Below are 7786 nucleotides of genomic sequence, written 5' to 3'. Positions count from 1 at the left end.
GGGTTCAGGCAATTCTCCTGCCTCAGCCTCCTGAGTAGCTGGGATTACAGGCACGCACCACCATGCCCAGCTAATTTTTTGTATTTTTAGTAGAGACGGGGTTTCACCATGTTGACCAGGATGGTCTCGATCTCTTGACCTCGTGATCCACCCACCTCGGCCTCCCAAAGTGCTGGGATTACAGGCTTGAGCCACCGTGCCCGGCCCTTTTTTAAACTTTTTTTTATTGCAATTTAGGTTTTGGGGTACATGTGAAGAACATGCAAGATTGTTGCATAGGTACACACATGGCAACGAGATTTGTTGTCATAATTTAAAGGAAAATATGCTGAATGACAGAATAGACTCCAGGGATGTGACAATTGGAATACTCTTCTTATCACAGACTACAGTTGGAATCCTGGGCAATTTCTCTCTTCTTTACTATTATCTATTCTTTTGCCACACAGGATGCAGGCTGAGGTCCACAGATGTGATTCTCAAGCACCTGATTATAGGAAACTCCTTGATCATTCTCTCAAAAGGAGTTTCCCAGACAATGTCAGTTTTGGGGTTGAAACATTTCTTCAATGATTTTGGATTCAGTCTCCTTTTCTATCTCCACAGAGTGGGCAGAGGAGTGTCCTTTGACACCACCTGCCTCTTGAGTGTCTTCCAGGTGATTACAATCAGCCCCATGAACTCCAGATTTGCAGAACTTAAAATAGAAACCCCAAAATGCACTAGCTATGCCACTCCCTTCTTCTGGATCCTGTATTAAGTTTCATTTTTCTTAACATGGTATTAAGTTTACATGGTAAACTTAACATGGTATTAAGTTAACTTACATTAACTTAACATGGTATTGTTTCATTTTTCCTATGTATGCATTTGTCAAATGGAGCAACAAAAACATCACAAAGAAAAGAGAGTTTGGATACTGTTCTCCTCTAAATGATGACAAAATCACAAACTTGCTATATACAACATTCTTTATATCCCCTGAAGTTTTATTTTGTGTGCTCCTAATCTTGTCCGGTAGCTCGATTATCTTCATTCTCTACAGTCACAAGCAGCGGGTCCGACACATTCATAGGACTAACATTTCCTCCAGATCCTCCCCTGAGTCCAGAGCCACCACAAGCATCCTTGTTTTGGTGACCACCTTTTTGTCTTTTCACACCCTCTCCTCCATCATTCATGCTTGTATTGTTCTATTTCATAATTCCAATTGGTGGGTGGTGAACACTGCTGCCCTCATTTCTGTGTGCTTTCCAACCGTCAGACCCTTTGTACTCATAAGCCAAGACTCCTCTGTATCCAGACTCGGCTTTCTCTGTGCAAGGAAGACAAAATCTCCCAATCTTATTTGAAATATGTAAGCTAATTTTTATTCATGTGTTCTCCAAATTTTTAATGTAGCAACACAGGAAAAAAGTAAAAAGTATATAAAAATGTGTTAAATACATAGAAGATAATAATAGTTTGAGTAGAAAAAACACCAATTTCTTTTCTATTCAAGACTGTCTATAGCAGTATTATTCAAAATCATTGAAAAATGAGAACATTCTAGATTTCCAACAACTCATGAATGGATAAGCAATATGTGCCATATCGAAACAATGGAATATTAATTACCATAAAAAGAATTTTAAAATGACACATACTATAACATTGATGAACCTTGAAAACATTGTTAAAAAAAACCCAGTCACGTAAGACCATATATGATATGTTTCCCTTTATATGAAAAGTCCAGAATAGGCAATTTTACAAAAACAGAATAGTGGTGCCCTGTGGCTGAGGAGGCCAGGGATGGAGTGGGTTGGGGAGAAATGGACAGTAACTGGTAATGAGTATAAAGTTTCTTTTTATTTATGTTTATTTTATTTTTCAACTTTTAGTTTCATGGGTACCTGTGCAGATTTGCTACCTGGGTAAATTGCATGTCACCACAGTTTGGTATACAAATGATTTCATAACCCAGGTATTATGCACAGTATCTAATAGGTAGTTTTCTGACCCTCACTCTGCTTCCACATTTCACCCTGAAGTAGGCCCGTGTTTTTTGTTCCACTCTTTGCGTCCCTGTGTTCTCAATGTTTAGCTCCTGTTTATAAGAACAGGTGCTATTTGGTTTTCTGTTGCTGCATTAATTCCTTAGAAAAATGGTCTCCAGCTACATGCATGTTACTGAAAAGGATGTGATTTTATTCTTTTTAAGGCTGCATAGTATTCCACAATGTATATGTACCACATTTCCTTTATCTAGTACAATGTTGATGAACACCCAAGTTGATTTCACGTCTTTGCTATTGTGAAAAGTGATGTGATGAACATTCATGTGCGTGTGTCTTTTTCATAGAACAATTTACATTTCTTTGGGTATATACATAGCAATGGGATTGCTGGTTTACATGGAGCTGAAATTTATACTTTAAGAGTTAATTTTGTGTTATATGAATTATAAACCAGTAAAACAAACAAAACTATCTACTAACTTTACCTTAAACTGAAAAAAATTCTGATCTTCTGACCCTACCATACAATGCCTTGTAGATGCAAGATTTTGTATTCATTGCAGTAAAAGAGGTAAAAGATAGTAATGATTTTGGCAATGTTAATGAAAAGAGAAGAATTGGAGATGATGTTAAGGTGAAATTAACATTGATTTCCTTAAATCTGTGTTAGACATTTGAAGTATTAGACAAAGGCCTACTTGATTTACCTTCCTAGATTTCATTTCACTATCTTGCATTGTCTTGAGGCAGGAGAATAGGGAGCTAGGGTAACCAAAGGTTAAGGCAGAAGCACAAGAGCAAGATTAGGCAGAATACAGGCCACATCTGCTCCCACTGTAACAAAACAGAATTTTCCACAGCAGCCTCTGATTGACTGTGGGCCAAGCCTCCACTTCAGCCTCTGATTGGTCACAGGCCAGTCCTTCATAGGCTGTATCCTATGAAGGACTGGAGGCCTCTAAAGGACATCTAGGGGTATTTCCAAGTTCTTTTGGCTTTATTAAAATGCTAATTGGGTAGGCTGTTGAGCCAATTGCTGGAGCCTGCTCCCACTCTGTGGATTGTACTTTTGGGGTTCTTCAATAAATCCTTTGTTATTCTGTTCTTTTGTTGCTTTATCTTCTGTTGCTTTGTTCTTTTGTTGCTTCGTTTGTGCATTTTGTTCAGTTCTTTGTTCGATACACCAAACACCTGAGCAACTCACAGTAATACCTTCTATTCAGTAACAGTCTGAGTTCTTCCTTTCAACAAAAGCTGTAGATGGATATTAATTAACCATATTTAGAGAACACTTCTGTTGTATGTTATTGTGCTGCATGCAATTTCATATCACATAAATATTGCAACAATCTTAATTTACATATTTCTCAAATCCTCTAGTAAAACCTTAGGATAGACCATTACCTAAAGACCTTGCCACACTCAATACATTGCATAGTTTCTCTCCAGGATAAATTATCTCATGATTCCAAACACGTGAATATTTGATAAAACCCTTACCATTTATCTTCAGTATGAATTCTCCAGTAATGTCAATGGTCTGGAAATTTGATAACCGCCTTATCATGTTTATTATATTTATGTTGTTTCTATCCATTATGAATTCTACAGTTACTTGCAAAATGGGAGTTTTAAGACCCTGCCACATATCACACACACACACACGCGCGCGCGCACACACACACACACACACAATTTACATGGTTTCTCTCTGTTATGGATTCTCTAGTATCTCATGAAACATGAGAGATACCTAAAGGCCTTATAACTCTCTGAGTCAGATCTCTGCTCAGAATGAAGTCTCTGATAACTAGGATGAACTAAGTATTGGCAAAATGCCTTTCATATTCATGGCATTTGCTTGACTTTTGTATAATACGTGTTTTTTGCTACTGTGTGAGCAATGAAAGACAGACAAAAATATTCCCATATGTATTACAAATGTTGCATTTTACACTAAGAGAGAATCTTTTAAAGGGTGAAATCAAGGATCAAGTTTTGATATACTTCTTTTTTTTTTTTTTTTTTTTTTTTTTTTTTTTTTTTTTTTTTTTTTGTTTTTTTTTCAATGGCGGGATCTCGCTCACCGCAACCTCCGCCTCCTGGGTTCAGGCAATTCTCCTGCCTCAGCCTCCTGAGTAGCTGGGATTACAGGCACGCNCTGCCTCAGCCTCCTGAGTAGCTGGGATTACAGGCACGCACCACCATGCCCAGCTAATTTTTTGTAGTTTTAGTAGAGACGGGGTTTCACCATGTTGACCAGGATGGTCTCGATCTGTTGACCTCGTGATCCACCCGCCTCGGCCTCCCAAAGTGCTGGGATTACAGGCTTGAGCCACCGCGCCCGGCCTGATATACTTCTCAACTTGATGAGGGTCATAAATTTTCTTCTCATTTTCAGGTCTCCACAGTTCGGGCAAAGGCAACTGGAGACTTAAACTTATAATTTTATTTTATTTTTTGAGACAAGGTCTAGCTCTGTCACCCAGGCTGGAGTACAGTGGCACAATCGTGGCTCACTGCAGCCTCTACCTTCTGGGCTCAAGCAATCCTCCCACTTCAGCCTTCTATATAGCTGGAACTACAGGTGCTCAGCACCATGCCAGGCTAATTTTCACTCTTTTGTAGAGAAGGGGTTTCGCCATGTTGCCCAGGCTGATCTTGAACTACTCAAGCAATCTGCCTGCCTCTGCCTCCCAAAGTGCTGGAATTACAGGCTTAACCACTGTGCCTAGCCTGAATCACATTTTCAAGTCATTTTATATATTGGTTTTCTGCATAGGCTATGCTAGTTTTTATTTTTTAAAATGTCTTATAAATGACTTCCCATGTTTAAAATACATTCTTTTCACTGAGAACCTACAGGGAACTTAATTCTCTTGCCTCTCTCTTTACTGGGACTCTGCCCCTGGGGAAGAACAGGTTGGCTCCTGGCATGGGAATCCTTCATCTTCTTGGGCACCTGTGGCATGGCCAGAAGGCCAAAAAGAACAGGCTGGCAGTGTGGACTTCAGCCTGACCCAGGGGGCCCAGCTGGGATCCTCTCAGCCAAGGGTGTGGGCAGAAGATGCTTTTGTTAGGCTTTCAGCCCTGCCTATCTGGGAGAACACATGCAGAATGGCAGTCCCTCAACAGGCTGGGAGCTGATTCTGCCAAAAGTCTAGATCCTGAACAGCACCCTCCTTTTTCCTCAGGAAGTTTTTTGCCCTCTGCAGGTAGGGGCAGGAACCAGAAGAAGTTTCTCTCCTTCACCATATCTGCAATCTGTGAGTCACCCAGCCTCAAATTCTTTAAGCCATCACCATATCCCAGCATTGTCCACACAGTGGCAACCAAATGAAATGGTTTTGGTCAGTAGAGGGGGAAGAATTCAAAACCAGAACCGAAGTAAAACAACCCTCCCACAAGATACAACGGGAAAGCTCCATCCACTAACTATCCCTTTTCCTTGTGAGGCTGACCAACACAGGGCCACAAACAACCTCTAACATGAGACCAAAACCAAAGGCCTGATATATAACCCTCAAATCAACAGACCTCTCCTGAAACATGAAAAGGAACTGCCCACCCAGAGACACCCAAAATAGTCTATGCAGAAAAAAAGAAACTGATGGCTTCATCCACCTTCTCTGTAAAATCTGGCACAGACTGTGTCTCCATAAGACCTCCCAAGGAGGGCAGGCTCTCTTCTCAAGACCAGGATAGTGACAGCTTTGAAAAGTGGTCCTTGCTGCAACCTGGGAACTGCTTTATCTTCAACTGAGAGTAACAGTGGCCTGGCCCAGGGATAGGCTTGAGCTCCAGAGACACCTCCAAGCCCCAGAGCCAGTGGTGTTTTCTAATGCACCCACCTGTGGCAGGCAGTAGGGACCCTGGGAAACCAGCAAAGTTCACAAATACAGATTAGGACAATATAAGGGCTACCTCCGGTGGCAAGATGCCAGCAACCAAAACTGAGCCAAGCAGGGGAAGGACACTGAAGGCCTCGTATGACTACAAATTTTCTAGATTTATAGCAAAGGCACAATTGGAGGTTCCCATACAGCTTGTCCCAAACGACATGTAGTTCCTCAATGAAGTCCTCAAGGTGCACATGTACGTTTCAGATTCCTTGGCTCTGGATCCGAAGCCAGAGATTCCCTGGATCATTGTTTTCCCTACTCAATGTAGGGCCCCAGCAGACCCTACTTTCCAGCTGGGGGACAGGCTGGAGTAGCGGCATGTTTGAGGTCACACATTCTGAAGAGTTTAATCTTGTCCATCCCCCACTCCTCTAATTATTCCTTCCCATTTTTTCTTCATCTTGCCACTCATCTGGTGGCACACTAAGCCTAGGGAGACCCCATGCTCTCCATAGTTCTTTTTCTCAAGGTAGTTGGAGGACACCCAGCCAATGAAGGGCCTCAGTCCATCCAAGATCTGGCAGTACTACCAGCCATTGGGGTTCCTCCTCTCCAGACCATACATGGGCAACCCCCTACTGAGAGCCTGTCCTTTCCTTATCTCCTAGTAGCACACAATAGAGACAAGCATGTTTTGAGGTTATTGTGGATGAACTGAGACTTCTTGATGGGCTTAGGGTCCACAGGGAACACAGGGATGCCACTGCACTAGGTGAGCAGCAGGGGTGAATCTGAGTCCTGGCTGGTGGCTGAGGCATCTCTTAGTCTCAAGGGCCATGGAACTGTCAGTGCTGAAGGAGTTATGGAGGACATTTCTGAGGCTGTTCATAGTTTTGAGCAATTCATTCTTCCACAGGGCACAGGACAGGCTTTTTTCCTTGAGTGGCGGGGACACAAAAACCAACTGGTACCTGACAGTCACCTGCCACATGACATTTTGCATCTTCATGGCCATGGCACCTCAGGTTTTTCCAAAGCCCCCAGGGGGCCTGAGGGAATGGGTGGTGTCTTTCTGGCTCTGGTTTATGGTGTTCAGAGCTTGGAACTACTCCTCAGTATTTTCCAGGATATCTTGACTTGCCCTCATTCTGCTTGCTCTTGGCGGTTACTGCACCTGGCTCTTTGTCAAAGGGGTCAGGTTGGTCATTCTCATCAAGCACCAAATAATGAGAATGAGGCCCAGACCTCCAGCTCCCCAAACCTCACATACCACTATCCACTTTGCAGCTTCCTAAGCTCTTGCACCTCCATGCCCACAGGGAAGCTGACCTCTGAGTCCTGGACCTTCAGGTAGGCACTACATGCCATGTAAAAGGTGGCCTGCCCTTCCCATGCCTTCTTGGTGGTAGATAGGGGAGTGGTGGCCAATAGGGTGATGCTCATAATCCATTAACACATGGTGTCCAGGCTCTACTTTGGGTGAAAACTACAAAATCCCCTAATCTTTTTAGATAGAAGTAAGCTATACATTTTACACAATGATTAGTTATCAAATCTGAGCATAGACCTTAAACCATTCACAAAATTTAACTGAAAATGAACCATACATGTAAAACACAAAAGAATAAAATTCCTAGAAGATAATATAGTACAAGGTATTGGTAACCTTGGATTTCACAACTACTCTTTAGATCTATCACTAAAAGAATGCTCTATGAAAGAAATAAGTGAAAATTTGGACTTTATTTAAATTAAAATTTTCTGCTCTGTGAAAGACATCGTCAAATGAATGCGATGACAACCCACAGATTCCAAAAAAATATTTAGAAAAGATATATCTGATACAAGAAATGTTTTCCAAAATATACAAAGTACTATAAAACTCAATAACAAAATATGAACCAGGTTTCTTTTTTTTTTTTTTTTTTTTTTTTTTTTTTGAGA

This window comes from Cebus imitator, unplaced genomic scaffold, assembly GCF_001604975.1.
Source record: "Cebus imitator isolate Cc_AM_T3 unplaced genomic scaffold, Cebus_imitator-1.0 Scaffold316, whole genome shotgun sequence".
Classification (NCBI taxonomy): Eukaryota; Metazoa; Chordata; class Mammalia; order Primates; family Cebidae; genus Cebus; species Cebus imitator.
Note: the sequence above shows the minus strand (reverse complement) of the source record.